Consider the following 17,530-nt stretch of genomic DNA (forward strand, 5'->3'; position numbering starts at 1 on the left):
GGTATCAGTAAGGGCGAAAACCGTTACTGAAAGTATCGAATGCCGTTACTGAATCATAATTGTAACGGCAAATAAAACCGTTACAATTCGTTACTGAACAATACGTTACAAAAACTTCACACGTATCAGTAACGGCTTTCGAAAGCCGTCACTGATAGTCAATGGATAACAGTAACGGTTCTAGCCGACTTAAAACCGTCACAGAAACTGACAGATATCTGTAACGGTTTTCGAAAACCGTTACTGATATTAAAAGGAACAATAGTAACGGTTCTAGCCGACTTAAAACCGTTACTGAAAGGAATTTATATCAGTAACGGTTTTCGAAAGCCGTTACAGATACCATATTAGTTTTCTGTGACGACTTTTTATTTGTTAAACCCTTACAGGAAAATTTAAGAGTAACGGTTTTTTAATTCATTAAACCGTTACTAAACCATAATCGTTTTTTTTTAAATTTTATTTTTTTCTCCAAATTTTTACCTATATCACAATCATCAATAACCAAAACCAAAAAGTACAGTCATCAATAACCAAAAACCCAAAACCACAATCATTAATTCAAAACAATAATCATCCACAAACTACAATCCATCCACAAACTACAATTTATTTACAAATTACAATCCATCCACAAACTACAATCATATCACAAACTACAATCATATCACAAATCCACAAAAACCATTAATTAACGTACTTCAAATAACAATTCAACTAACCAGAGAATACACGGGAAAGCGACGATCAAGTGGAAGGGGCATCATCTCTAGTGGGAGGGGCAGGTGGACGTGGAGGGCGACCACCGGGAACCATGGATAATAATAAGTTCATCGTCTCCCTCATCTCAAGCATCTCATCCCGCATTCTATCACGCTCTACAACTGATTGTTGCTTATCCCTTCGAGCTTCTTCACGTTCCATTTCACGCTGCTTTAGTAATTCATCACGCTGCATTAGTAATTCTTCGCGCTCCATTTCACGCTGCCTTTGTGCTTCCTCACGCTCCATTTGACGCTCCATCTAACGCTCGAGTAAGGCTTCTTCGCGCTCTCTCCGTGACTGAATCTTCTCCGCTTCACGCTCCTCTCGCATCCTCTGCATCTCCTCAAGTAATATTCGGTTTTCTTTACGGAAATGTTGCGTGTCACTGCGCGGTGTGCTAGAACCCCCACGGGCATCTGCTCTAAAACATGTAGGTGTGACACCTGAGCCCATACCCACGACTCGCCCATGTCCCTGAGACCCGAACGCACACTCAGCTAACTGCAGGTCATTCCTAGTCGGGTCTTCTTCTATAGCAGTTCGCAAGGCAGTCTACAAACACAAATTACATTTGATTACATACATAAAATAAATAAAATAAATAAAACTAATAAACACGACTTACCACTTTTTCTTGAATAATAGGGGGAACCTCCGGATTTGGATCTTGCAGAGTTGGTTTCTTTGTATGAGTGTGGAGAAATAATTCCGCAAAATTAGGCGACGTACCAGTAGTCTTCTCCTGTAAAAATATAATAATTAATAAAAACGTAAGAACATTATAAACTTTGTTATTCAATGATAAAACAAACCATTTTCTTCTCCACTTGCGAAAATGAGATGCTGCCCGCATGATTCTTGTACACAACACGCGACCTATTTTGCGCATTCACATTACTTGTTTTCTGCAAATAAGAAAAGATTTGTGTTTAATGAATGATTAATTTCAGATCTCTTTATAAAAATTAACTTACCTTGAACTCCGGAGTGAGAAAGCGACGATCAAGAAGATAATGCCAATCACTTAGTTCAATCTCGGGAGGGGGATTTGCCCTAATCGCAGCCTCGTTACCTTCACGAGATTTAACGTACAAGGTGTTCCATTGACATCTCCACCTATCCCATAATTTGTTAGCTTGAAATAAACCTTGTTTGCGATACTTGTTGATGTCATCCCCCACAGCCACGAAAGGATCCTACATAGTCAACATTAAAATACGATTATAGATTGTGATTAATACATAAAAGTTAATTATATAATAAGTTACCGTGATAGCCATCCATATGTGATCTAGCTGAGTAGAGCTCAGGTCCGGCCAACGCAAAGTCTTGTGAGGTAGTGCATTGGAGTCTCGAATGGCACTCCCAATATGCCTCGACCACACTGTCCTATTCTCGCACATGGGCTTACCATCTACCGGGTTAAAACGAAGAGTCATCTTTTGCCCCGCTTGTAATCTACCAACTGCTGTATTTTTGTTCTTGCCCCGTCTCCTCCTCGAAATAGATCCTAAAAATAAACACAAAATTATATAGGATCATAACAAATTAAATACTTAAGCAAACACCTGTACCTCCATCTTGCTCCTCAGACGGGGGTTGTGTCTCATCATCATCAGCATGATCTTCAAAGTTAGTGTTTGGTACACTATCGACATTCATCACATCATCAAGGTCTAAATCAATTTCCCCGATAGAGTTAAGTAATTGCATATGATCTTCTAAATGCTCCTCGGTCCTCTGTACAAGGTCGTTTAGCGCGCTGCTTAAACCCTTTCCTTGTATTCTTTTAGGTGCCATGATAACTGCAAATTTTGAATGTAATGTTTATAAGAACAAATTACCAGTAACCCTTTATAGAAAATAATTCAACCTTAATTAGAGTAACGGGGGTTTATTGGTGTCACAATTTTCCATTCAAGTCTTGATGCCATATCTGTAGAGTAAAATAATTGTTGTGCTTGGCTTGCCATTATGAATGGTTCATTTAATTGAGTCTGTAGAATCCTGTTGATATTTATACTAACATAACCATACTTATCAACTTTAATGCCCCGATCTTTGTGATAAACATCAAACCATTTGCATTTGAAGAGAATAACTCGTCTTCCACAAAAGAATATCACTTCTATGATTTCATTGATCACTCCATAGTAGTTAATAGTCTCGACCCCATTATTACCAACAACCAAAACCCCGCTATTTTGGGTAGTCAAGCTCTCGTCATGTTTTTCAGTGTTAAACTTGTACCCATTTATTTTGCACGAGTTATATTTCTTTGCATACAATGTAGGCCCACGTCCTAAAATCTTAAGATTCGTTGTCCTATCGGATTGATCGGTTAATTGCTCCACCTATATATTAATTAGAAATTATTGTTAAACTAATTGTCATATACTAAAAAAGAAAATTGTTGAGACGATTACTTACTCTTTCTTGGAAATATCTAACATATTGTTTATCCCGAGCCTCATTGGAAATATTAGGAGGGCATGATTGAACAAAATCGCTGCGCAAATGATAGATTAAATTATTACTTAAATCATACCTATATAAGATGTAATTAATGGACTTACTTATAATATTCTTCAGCTTCGCGACAATTTTTTAAAATGTACCAATGAGCACGCTCACGATCACCCGGTTGATATGTGTATGATGTGCCATTAGATAAGTCTTCCATAGCGATGAATATGGAGAATGTTGTACTTGTATTTATCGATTCATCATCTGACTCTTGATCGTCCAAATATCGGGCACACATGCTCATACTCTCATTCAAAAGGTAACTCTCGTTGATTGAACCTTCTGGAAAGTTCCTGTTCCTAAGGTATTTCTTGAGTGTGCTCATATTTTGTTCAACTGGATACATCCATCGATACTGAACCGGCCCTCCAAGACAAGCTTCAAAAGCTAAATGAACTGGCAAATGCACCATTATATCAAAAAAAGAAGGTGGAAAGATCTTCTCCAATTTGCAAAGTGTCAAGACAATGTCGTCATGTAATGTTTCCAATTGCCCGCGTTGTAAACTTTTTTGGCAAAGCAACCGAAAGAACCTTGCTAAATTCACCACGGCATCGTACACATCATCGGGAAGTAGGCCACGTGTAGCTAGTGGAAGGAGATATTGTAATAGAATGTGACAATCGTGACTCTTCAATCCTGAAATTTTTTCTCCTCCATGTTTACACACGCCCCAATATTTGAACAAAAACCGTCGGGAATTTTAATATCTTTCAAAAACTGACATAAACGTTTCTTGTGTTCTGAGGACAATGCATAGGGGGGCGGCGGACACCGAAGAACACCATCAACTTCAACCGGATGTAAGGAATGTTTTATGTTCATTATGACCAAATCTTTCCTTGCTTTAATTCCATCCTTGGTCTTTTCTTTGAAATTCATTAAAGTTCCCAACAAACTATCACATTTATTCTTCTCAATATGCATTACATCCAAATTATGTCTCAACATCAATGATTTCCAGTAAGGCAATTGAAAGAATATACTGAATTTGTTCCAATTATCACCTCGGGATTCATGTATAACTTTCGTTTTCTTAGGCAGGTACTTTGTCAAACAAATTTCCTTTAGATCTCGCGCCTGCAATTGAATTTCGGAACCCGATAATAGTACATGAGGACCTCTATGCTCAGTATGCCCGTCAAACGTATCGGTCTCTTTGCGCCATCGATGATTAGACGGGAGGAATCGTCGATGATTCATGTAACACTCTTTCTTGCAGTTTGTTAACCTCAAAGACGCGGTGTTCTGATTACAAGACGGACATGCCAATTTCCCCTTTGTACTCCATCCAGACAAATTTGCATATGCTGGGAAATACTTAATAGTCCACATAAGAGCTGCCCGTAAATTAAAGTACTGTTTTCTGCTTGCATCGTATGTCTTCACACCAGTATTCCACAATTCCGTCAACTCTTCAATAAGTGGCTCAAGAAATACGTCAATACAATCACTGGGACTTTTTGGTCCTGGAATGAGCATTGAAAGAAGAAAATTGTTTTTGTCCATACATGTGGTAGGAGAGACGTTGTAAGGGATGAGAATAACTGGCCAAATGTTGTACGATGTTTTTCCGTTAGCAAAAGGTTGAAAACCATCACTAGCCAAACCAAGTCGCACATTTCGAGGTTCTGTTGAGAAATTTGGGTACAAGTTATCAAAGATCTTCCATGTCATTGAATTAGCAGGATGCCTCAGCACATCATCTTCGGGATTGTTATCTTTATGCCAAGTCATGCGTGGAGCAGTTTTGGAACACATGTATAATCTTTGCAACCTCGGTATTAATGGAAAATAGCGCAGCGACTTGTTGGGTATATACTTACCATTCACCTTCGTTCGAATTGCACCATTAGATTTATTGACATTCCACCTAGAAAGCCCACAAACTTTACATTGCTGCAAATCCTTATCCTCTTTACGAAAAAGCATGTAATCATTCTTACACGCGTCAATTGTTTCGTACGATAGACCCATGTCTTTAATGAATTTCTTGCACTCATAATACGAGTTCGGTAGCTGATTATGAATTGGAAGTATTTCCTCCTTCAATAAACTCAACAATAAATCAAATGACGTGTTTGTCCACTGACCTACATTCTTTATGTGAAGAAGTTTAAGAAGAGTTGAGGCTTTGGAAATGCGAGAACCTTCATACAAATGTAGCTTCGAATCGTCCAACAATGTGTAAAACGTAGCATCATCAACGAAAGGCTCATTTTCACTCGGATGTTCATTATCAATGTTGACATTAGGGTACAAATCACCAATAATATCTTCCATTAGATGATCCTCAGCAATAATATCTTCCATTAAATGATCCTCACAAACTTCAACCGGTTCGTCTTTCATGGTAGTAGTCTCGTTATTTGGTGGTTCATTGATCGGTTCGTCTTCAATTTCATCATCTGATTCATCTTCCTCCACATTCTCGGTAACAACATTTACATTTTGACGTCCAATTGATCTCTTTTCACCGTGAAAATACCAAAAACCATAATTTGGTCTTATTCCGTATACAATCAGATGGGATCTAACCACATTCTTATTCTCATATACGCGATTTGCACACCTTACACAAGGACATGCAATCGATGATCTACCCGTAGACCTTTCAGCAAATTCTATGAATTTGTCAACCCCCGCACTATATTTAGGATCGGTACGAAGTATAGTCATCCATGTTTTGTCTGGGATTTCTATCTAACCTAACATACAAATTAATAATCCAACAATCTAACATCAATAACCTAACATACAAATCATTTATTAATCTAATAATCCAAACATGCAATAATCTAATAAACTAACAATCCATCAATAATCTAACTTAATCTACCAATCCAACAACCTAATATCAATAATCAAACATACAAATCATTTATTAATCTAATAATCCAAACATGCAATAATCTAACATACAAATAATCTAACTTAATCTACCAATTATCCAATAATCTAACATACAAATAATCTAACTTAGCATTCAATATTATCTAACCTAACATACAAATTATACACTAACCTAACATCAATAATATACTAATCTAACAATGCTAATCCAATAATATACTAATCCAATAATATACTAATTTAACAATCAAATAAGAACTAACCTGGATTTGAAAGGGCAAACTTCAATCAGCGACAGAAACACAAGGGCAAATTCAAACGGTGAAAATTGATTTTTCTGCAAATAGAATGAAAAAGATTATATATTGAGAAATAATCCAACATAGTCCTATTTCAAATTAACTATTTCTTAATAAAACAATTTTGCTGAAATAACTTGAAACATTAAGTGTTTATTGAAACATCAGTATATTATTTGAAGGAGTAAATGCAATAAATTGAACAATTTGAATAATGCAATAATGTCCAGCAAAGAAAACACTAATTAATGCCTTAGAATATGGTTAGTGCACATACCATAACAAATTATGAAACAAACTCTATGTGAAATTCTATTCTCTTATTTTCCTATATAAAAAGGGTAGAACCTAAACCTAAATTATATATCTATCACACTTCATTAGCTATGAATAACGAATATTTGCATACTTCTATTATTTTCACAAAAATCCACATACAATAGTGTAAATCCACATAAAGATCAAAAGATATGTTTTCTGATATATATAAACTTTACTCAATAACCAATCTAAAATTGTTCATAAAAAGATAAACCAATCTAATATAAACTTTACTTTGCAAACATATCCCTTTTGTTATGACCTAATAAACTGTTAAAGATCATTCACTAATAAATCACTAGATAGTTTCCACACTAATCAGTGATCCCATCAAAACTAAAGGGATACATATATCAATCAATACTTAACTGACTCAAATAAGAATCAACTAGTCTCAAATTCAAACTAAAACTCTAACATAAATCAATTTGAACCTAGAAAAAAGCTAATTCTTAGTGAAAATTGTCCTAAATCCAATTCTGGTAGAGTTCATCTAAATTATGAAGTCAATTCAATTGATTCTAAGTAAAATAAATCGGTTAAACGGGAGTAAGTATACCTTCGGCAATAATATTGAACAAATTGAAATTGCAGTCAAGCAGAAATTGCAATCGGTTTTGTCAATTCAATTGATTCTCTTCCTTTTGTTATGACTTAACATATCCCATCAAAACATATCCCACTACATAAACAGAATGATAAACAGAATGTTAATAGAATGAACAAACAGAATGTTGTATCATATATTCCTTTAAAGAGGATTTTCTATATGATAATGAACAAAAATGGAATGCAGAACATACCTGGCGTGAATGATGAATGCAGGATGATCGGAGTCTTCAACCGGCAGGGCAAACGGCGACGGTGATTGATTGTAGAGTGTGCGGCCGGCGGCGGTTTGCGGGTAGAGAAGAGGGAAGAAGAATAGGGAAGAGAGAAACTTACCTGAATGCAGGATGATCGGAATCTTCTACTGGCGGCGTCAGATGATCGGAAGAAAGCGGGGGCGCGGAAGAAAACGGAAGAAGAAAGGAAAGAAAGAAAAGAAAAGAAGAAGGGAAAAAGAAGTCGGCGCGGGAGTTATTACAGGATATCTGTAACGGTTTTATAGAAAACCGTTACAGATACTTATAAAGAATTTGAAAAGACGGCTCAGTATCTGTAACGGTTATATAGAAAACCGTTACAGATAGTATATTAGTAACGGTTTCCCTGTAAAACCGTTACTGATATCCTTCATTTAACCGTTATAAAGAATGTCGTATCTGTAACGGCTTCCGTTAAAACCGTTACAGATACTAGTCGAAAAAGTAAAAGACGGTCCAGTATCTGTAACGGTTGTCAAATATCCGTTACAGATACTTTATTAGTAACGGCGTTCTTTAAAAGTCGTTACTAATATCCTTTACTGAAACGTTAGAGGGAGGTTGTATCTGTAACGATTTTTAACAAAACCGTTACAGATACTAGTAGATGAAATTAAAAGACGGTTCCGTATCTGTAACGGTTGTCAAATATCCGTTACAGATACTATATTAGTAACGGTTTTCAAACAAAACCGTTACTGATATTGAACAACTAAAACGTAAAGGAATGTCGTATCTGTAACGGTTTATATAGCTGTTACAGATGTACTAACGGTTTACTATAACCGTTACTGATAAAAAATAATAGTAAGAGCGTCCGAACGCCGTTACTAAGAGTCGTTACTGAATACATTTTTTCTACTAGTGTAACACATCATAGATTAGCAATTTACCTTTCTTTGAATCTACGACAATCGTACCTCTTCCATTTGATTTCACCACAGAACCATTACTCATTGTGATCCGAGTTGTGTCGCTCTTGTCAATTTTTCAATATATTTACTCATTTCCGGTCATGTAATTTCTGCACCCACTATCAACATACCACACGTTATCATTTTTTCTGATAGCCATTGACATGCAAAAAATTTGATTCCATCACTTTCACAATTCTTTTTCTCCTCGGTATAATTGTCCTGCTCTATACTTTGATCTCGAAAATCCTTTTACATATGATCATACCTTTTGCAATTAAAACATTGAGGTTTACCTTTGTGATAACAATTTTCTTCAACGTGTCCCGATCTTTTACAATAATATCAGAAAAATTTGTTATCATGGAAGTTTCTACCTCCCCCTCGGCCAGACCCTCGACCTCTTATTATTATATATGAAATCTTGGATAACTTTGTTATAGCCTTCGAAAGAGGTTACCTGAAAGTTCCTTCTCTACTGTTAAACATGGTGATAACTTTCTCCTTGGATAATTTGGTGTACTGTATTACACCTGTAAGTTCTATATTTGTTTATTGAATGATAAATTTCTTCAGCTAGTTATTACCCCTTATTTATTTTTGTTCAGTTTTTCTCTATGTAATTTTGAAGGGTATTACATAATTCATTTGTAATTTTTGGGTTTGATATATAACCTATTATCTTCTATTGGAATGTTCTCTATTTTGATCATTTAAATCTTGAAAACATTGAAACAAAATATTTTATAATAGTGGATGTTTTTAAAAATATTAATTAATTTTAATATTCTATAAATATATATGTATACACATTCTATATAGACGTTAAAATTTATCGACATATTGTTTTTTAAGGCTATGGTTTGGGCCGCCGATATTTTGTTATCTATGGAGATGGTTTGAGTGGTTGATAATTGGTTATCTATTGCTCTATGGCGCTATGGCGCCCGTTTAGTTCGTCAACATTTAGTTATATATGGCGATAGGGTTTGAGTTATCAGCATATAGAACTCTATGACGACGATTTTGTTATGATATGTATCTCCCAAATCCGACCTACCTGAAACGATCTGTAAAAACACTAAAGAAAGAAGAACACAATAAGACACTGATTTATAGTGGTTCACTCAAATTGCGCTACGTCCACTTCAGCCACAATCAGATTTTACTTTGAAGAAGAAGAAGGAATACAAAGTTTTTGCCTCACACTTTATCTCTCTAGAAATATGTCACAATCTTGTAAACCCTTAATAATCACATATTTACAGGGTAAACATTCATGTCATAAATTTAAATAACTCTTGGTCAGGCTCAAGCCCAAAACTAAATACAAACTCAATAAACTCTAATTAACACTTGTAGAGTTTATTATAAGTGTAGGCTCCAAAACTCAACAATCTCCCACATAGAGACTGACTTCATCATCTCTCGATCTGTGGCGGCTTTCCATCTGGTGTCTTAACGAAGAAGACCAACTGAAGTTGCACACAACTTCAGTTTCTTATTTGTCACAACTTTCATCAGCATATTAATTGGATTCTTACTCTCGAGAATCTTCTCAAGAGCTAATACTCCATTTTCTAAAGCTAACCGAATGAAATGATAATGAACCTGTATATGCTTTGTCCTTCCAAGATAAATTGGATTCTTTGCCAAATGAATGGCACTCTGATTGTCGCATTACAACACACTTCCCTTATAGTCTTGACCCAATTTTCGTAAAAAGGGTTGTAACCCCATCATCTCCTTAGTAGCCTCTATCACAATAACATACTCTACCTCACAACTGGAAAGAGCACCAATTTTCTACAATTTTGAAACCCAACTAATTGCAGTACCTCCTAGAGTATAAATATATCCTGTTGTGATCTTCCTACTATCAACATCACCACCATTGTCAGCATCAATATATCCTTCCAAACCTATATTAGACTTTCGAAACCACAAAGCGAGACCCGTACTTCCTCTTCAGTATCGTAGTATCCACTTTACTACTTTCCAATGTTGTTTACCCGGGTTGCTCATGAATCTAATAACATCTCCCACTACATGTGCTATGTCTGGTCTTATACAAACCATCGCATACATCAGAACAATGGCCTTGTAATTTTTCTCCTCCTCTGTTGAAGGCGACTGATCTTTAGATAGTCTAAAGTGACTAGCTAAGGGGTAGTAACTGGTTTTGCATCATACAAGTTGAACTTACTAAGAAATTTCTTCACATATTCTTCTTGTGAAATCTTGAGAACTTCTCCATCCCTAAAAATTCTCATCTCAAGGATTTGTTTTGTAGCACCCAAATTCTTCATTGCAAACTTTTCAGACAATTCTTTCTTGAGCTTGTTAAACTCATACAAGCTTGCTTCAGCAATCAACATGTCATCAACGTAGAGTAGTAGAATAATATACGATTTATCAAACCTCTTGATATAGAACCAATGATCAGATTCACACCTCAAAAAATTGTTACTTTTCAAGAAGTTATCAAACTTCTTGTACCATTGACTTGGAGCCTGTTTCAAACCATACAGACTTTTCTGAAACTTACACACAAACTCATCTTTTCCTTTGATTTCAAATTCTTCTAGTTGTCGCACGTAAATTTCTTCATCTAAATCACCATGAAGAAAAACAGTTTTGACATCATTTGTTGAAGATGAAGGTCTTTTTTCACAATCAAACTCAAAATAGTTCTGATTTTCATCAATTTAACTACTAGAGAGATGATCTTATTGTAGTCAATACCTTCTTTCTGTTGAAATCCTTTCACAGCCAATCTTGCCTTGTACCTCATGGTTTTATCATGTTATTCGTTAATCCCGAAGATCCATTTGTTGTAAAGTGTTTTCTTTCCCTTTGGTAGCTTAGTGAGCTCCCATGTCTGATTCAAGTCAAAGAGTCCATCTCATCTTTCATCGCAGACTCCCACCTAACCGATTCATCAGATTGTATTGCTTCCTCATAGCATTCAGGTTCACTTCTATTTGTCAACAATATATAATTCAGAGATGGAGACCACCTCTAGACTGGTTTTCGATTCCTTGATGATCTTCTCAACTATATAATTGGTGTTTGCTGATTTGTATCTCGGACCACGTTCTCAACAATTTAATTTTCAACAACACACTGGTCTTCTTCAACAGTCGGTATATATTCAGATGAAAATTCCCTCAAATCGATCATACCAGTCTCTTTCCACTTGGAATCACCATCTGATGCCTTTCCAACACAATCTTTGTAGAGAACCTGTTCATTGAAGATAACATTTCTGCTACGAATGATCTTTTTATTGCTCCAGACTTCTTCAGGTATTCTAAATTTAAGAGGAACAGAGGGTCCCCTATTTATCAAGTAGGCAACAGTTTTGATAGCTTTTGCCCAGAAGGTTTTAGGCAGCCCTACATTTAATCTCATGTTCCTAGCATGTTCGTTCCATGTTCGATTTATCCGTTCAACTACTCCAATCTTTTGAGGTGTTCGAGGAACAGTCTTCACCATACTGATCTCATTTATATTACAATATTCTTTGAAATCTGAACTGATGTACTCTCCTCCGTTGTCCGATATCAAGCATTTAACCTTCTAATTTGTTTCATTTTCAACCAAAACCTTCTACTTCGTGAAAATAACAAATACTTCAGCCTTGTGCTTCATAAATTAACACAAACTTTTCTTGTTGAATCATATATAAAAGTCACATAATAGTATGATCCTCCAATAGAAGAAACATGTGTAGGTCTCCACACATCAGTGTGTATCAACTCTAGCCTTTATTTCTTAAGCTCCTTCCCAATCTTTAAGAAACTCACCTGTTTATGTTTTCCAAGAATGTAGTTTTCACATAACTAATGTTCAACAAACTTTAGTTCTGGAATCTGTCCATTCTTCAAAATAATTTTTATCATTTTTTTTGCTTATATGGCCCAACCTACAATGCCATAACTCATTATTCTTTGAGTCATCAACTACAATAACAACTGTTTCTCTACAAGTTGAAGTCGTGTATAACGTTCCTGTTTTGTGACCTCGAGCCACAATTTTTGCTCCTTTAGTCACTTTTCACGCACCATTTCCACAACTGAAATTGTGACCTTGTTCATCAAGTTGTGTAACATAAATCAGATTGCGCATTAAACCTGAAATGTGTTTCACCTTATTAATCTTTCAAACATAAACATTTTTCATCTTCAATTTGATATCCCCATGCCAACAATATCCAGTGGCTCACCATATGCGAGATAAACTTTACCATAGTTTTCTGCAACATAATTCTCCATTAATTCTTTGTGGGCAGTGGTGTGGAAAAACGCTCCCGAGTCCAAAGCCCATGAATCTATGGGGATATCAATAGACAGAAGTAACGCATCAGTGAAATTTTCTATAACAACGTTGGCTGCATCATTTTTATCATCACCGTTTCTCTTCGGTGCTTTGCAGTTCCTCTTCAAATGATCATGTTTACTACAATTCCAGCACTTAAATGTCCGCCCAGACTTGGACTGACTCCTCTCGCTCCTGCTCCTTGACATAAATCTGCTCTTACCTCGGTTGAAATTTATATAATTACATCTACTCATGTTTTCCACATTTAGAGCACAACTTTTAAACGTTTCACCAGAATCAATTTTACGAACCTCTTCAGCAAGAATTCGATCTCTAACTTTAACAAATTTTAGTTTAGCATTTCCAACTGAATTACTAATTGTTGCCCTCATAGGTTCTCAGCTATTTGGTAGATATGCTAACAAGATCAGGGAACTAACTTCATCCCACAATCAATCTCAACAGATAGTAGTTAATTCACAATTGTATTGAATTCATTCAAATAAGTAGTGATAGAGATACCATCAACTATTCTTAAGTGAAAGAGTCGTTTCATTAGATGTACCTTGTTGTTAGAAGATGGTTTCTCATACTTATTTGAAAAAGCTTTCATCAGACCATGGTGGTCTTCTCATTTGCTACATTGTGAGCAACGTCTTAGCTAGCGTCAATCAGATAACACCCAAAACCTGTCTATTAAGGAGTTTCCATTCAGATTCATCCATCTTCTCTTATTTCTCACTCAAAGGAACATGAAGCTTCTATCAATAGAGATAATCTTCAATTTGCATTCTCTAGAAGACATAATCTGTCCCATCGAATCTTCCAATCCTATATTGTTCTCACTTGCCATCGTTTCCAATGCTCAGATCTAGCATAGCTGCTCTGATACCAGTTGTTAGGATTTGTATCTCCGAAATTCGACCTACCTGAAACGATCTGTAAAAACACTCAAGAAAGAAGAACACGAGAAGACACAAATTTATAGTGGTTCACTCAAATTGAACTACGTTCATTTCAACCACCACCAGATTTCACTATGAAGAAGAAGAAGAAATACAGAGTTTTTTGCTTCACACTTTATCTCTCTAGAATTATGTCAAAAACTTGTAAACTCTTAATATTCACATATTTATAGGGTAAACATTCAGGTAATAAACTTAAATAACTCTTGGTCAGACGTAAGCCAAAACCAAATACAAACTCAATAAACTCTAATTAACACTTGTAGAGTTTATTATAAGTGCAAGCTCCATAACTCAACAGGTTTAAGCTGTTGACCTAGAGAACCATTTATGAGGGTACAAAAATGGTCGGTTATTGTGTTTCGAGTAAAAATGATAAGGTCAATAACGACGAACAATATTACATTATAGTGACAGTTTATAACTCCACCCGACAACCATTATAATTGCCATATAAAATGCAATAAATGATACAAGAATAATATATATATATATATAAAAGAGTGTTGTATGAGCATTATATATATAAAATGCATTATAAAAACTGTTAATATCTAAAAAAAATGTTCGAAGAGACCTGTGAAAAAAAGGCGAAAAATCAAATTACGCAGAAAATGATGAAAATTAACATCTGGATTGAAAATATTTTTGTGATTTTAAATATATCGATTTTATAATTTTTGGACAAGCGATTTAAAAATGATGACTTTGTAGAGTTTGAGAAAAATTTAAGTTTTCGACCTTGCCTTATCAAAATTATTTGTTGTGTTTTTTTTTCAAATATTATTTTCATTTTTTTTGAATTTATAAGAAATAATTAAAAGCATGTAAACACAAAATAAACAAAAAAAGAAAATGCAAAAATAAGAATACAAACAGATCCAAGCGTCTAGGGTTAGTTCCGCACCTGAATCACGAACAATGTTCAAGTGAAGAGTCGTCGCATGTAAAAAAAACTCTGTCGAGGCGTCGATCCATGCTTCATTCGCGTGTAGGGAAAACTCGATCGGAGACACAATCTGGGTCAAGAGTGATTCTCGGTTGTTCCCTTGGTCGGAAACAATGCTGAGATTCCAACCTCGGTCGCAACACAGGTTGTGATTAGTTTACTCAGTCGAAAATGAGGCCACGATGATCGGGCTCTCTTTCGTAGATCTCCCTCCACGTTGGCTCTCAATCGGTGGGCCTAACACACAAAATATGTATTAATCTTGAGCCCGTGTCCTCGAACAAGGACCCAAGAACACGTTATAATAAAAAAAAGTTTAAATTTTAAATTTGGTGTTGTTTTATTAAAAGGTGAATGACACGTTCTCGTTTATAGAAAGTTCTTATATCATCATTACGAACGTAATATGCAAGCAATTTGATAAAAGAAACACAATAACAAAGAAGAAAATAAAAATGTCAAAAATAAAGATTAATTTAATCGCCCTTTTAATTCATTTGGTACATTTTTAGAACATTCTAAGAGTTTTGATTTTCTAAGCAAAAAGGCCTAGTATGTAATCTCGGTGCCTAAACCTAAGTGTTTTGCCTTGGATTTTTGTACCTATTATCACAAAGTTATTCAAAAACTCTATAAGGAATCCTTTCTATTTCATTCCACGTTTGTATTTTCAATTTATAATAAATAAATCTTTTACTATATTTGAATGAGCTGTTTGTATGTTGATTGAATTATAAATTGATTGCATCTTAGTTAAATTGTTAAATAAAGTTCACATCTTACAAAATCATGAAATCAACCTAGAATAAAAACAACAAAATTTGATTAAATGGTTTTAAATTGTTTGAGGACGAGGGCTCTACAACATGTATAATGTTGTATAATAAATGAATTAGAAGTTTATACCTCCTAAAAACATCTTTTAGAGCAAAATAAAAAATATTGTTCTAGAAATATTCACAATTTCTTTGATTTGATAACCGATTGATGTTATGAATGCTGATTTGATGTTGATACTGTAATGAAAACCAACGTTTTAGCCCAAAATATTTAAATTTTTAATTGTTTTAAGATACTATGTCTTTGCTGTAGTTTTTTTGTTTTATGTTAATGTCGTCCGACCGACCCATGCTTAGTTTTTAACCGCAAATTGGAGCTTCTTATGAGGTTTCTAATTGAGGAAATGACCGATGACCATTCATGGTCAATTTTCCTAGATTCTAACTTAAAAACAAATTGTTTATTTGATTGCTTTGTTTAATTTTTGTTTGTTTGATGTGTTTTTATTCATTTATAATATTTTATTTATTTCATTATCATAATAAACTAGTAAAAATTCTTAAGATATAAAAAGAATTCCGGATAAGGGCCTGATTGGTCACAAACTTGAGTTTTATATAATTTTATAGTGTCATACCTTCTAAAATTTTTGTCCAGTCGATATATTTATGATATATTTTTCAACATGTCTCTATGAACGTTTTTAAAATGTTAAAATTATTATCATGCTCTCCATGTCTCTATGAACGTTTTTAAAATGTTAAAATTATTATCATGCTCTCTTATGTATATTATGCTCATCTAATACTCTCTTTTGTATAATACTCTCTTTTGTAGGATTTTGTATATTTGCAACATGTATTTTTATTCTTTTATTAATCATTGTATTTATTCAGATATATTTTAGCTTGTTATAAACCATTACAAATATCACATTAATGTGGGCAATCATATTTACCATTAAGGTTAATATGGTAGGATAATTTAAATAATTATTTAAAAACACATAAAATATACGATTACAAATAATATTTTCTAAAAGGGTAAAAAATATAGTAGTAGACACCTTATAAGTAAACAGGCATGTGAGTATAGTGTTGAGGCCCTTTTCCACACCTAACCAAGCTTTGTGCCCATAAAATGAAATCTCTCATTCGTGGTGTTCATACACCAAAAATTATATTTTCCTAATTTTGTAAAAAAAAATCAGTTGACGACTATTTTTTCATTAGATTTTACTCTTTAAATAAAAAAATAAACTAAAAAAATAGACATATGTCAACCTATTATTTTATTCTCAATTTTGGTTGGTATTCGACGAGAAGATAAGTTATGGAGATTACTATAAAGTCTAGTTTTTATTTCAAAGACTATTCAATTTTAATAAGAGTAATCTTTTTAAGCGCCGCAAGCTAAAAATCTAAGCGATTTGTTTTTTTTTATCGTGTACAGTTTCTAGTAATTTTTTTGGGAATATTATTTCTTATCTGGAAACAAATTTTTGGCCAATACTTTTTATTTTTTTATATTTTAAAACCTTTTTGTCCTTCGTGCATTTGAGCTCCAAGAGCTCTTTACTTTGAGGTATTATAGTGTGCGTCGTGCGACATCACCTCTGTATCTAATCTTACGTGCTAAGATTCGTCAATGTGGAATGATAATTTGTCCCTTTATTGAGAGATGTTCTCTGAGCTTATAAACTTTGGAAAAAAATCAGTGTTAGACATTTCCAATTGAGTAAGGATCATGATTGGCAACGAATGGGACATTCCAATTGAGGAACTTCCTTACATCAGCGCGTCCTTCGGATCATCTTCGTCGACGGGACAACTCTCTCTTACCATGGAATCCATAGACATGAAAATCCTTATACCATTTCCTCGAGACTCATTGACTTGTTTGTGAAAAAATTGGTACTACAACCTTCGTAGTACTCGTCATTGAGATTTTCGATCATAAGATTGATTTG

This window comes from Impatiens glandulifera, chromosome 8, assembly GCF_907164915.1.
Source record: "Impatiens glandulifera chromosome 8, dImpGla2.1, whole genome shotgun sequence".
Classification (NCBI taxonomy): domain Eukaryota; kingdom Viridiplantae; phylum Streptophyta; class Magnoliopsida; order Ericales; family Balsaminaceae; genus Impatiens; species Impatiens glandulifera.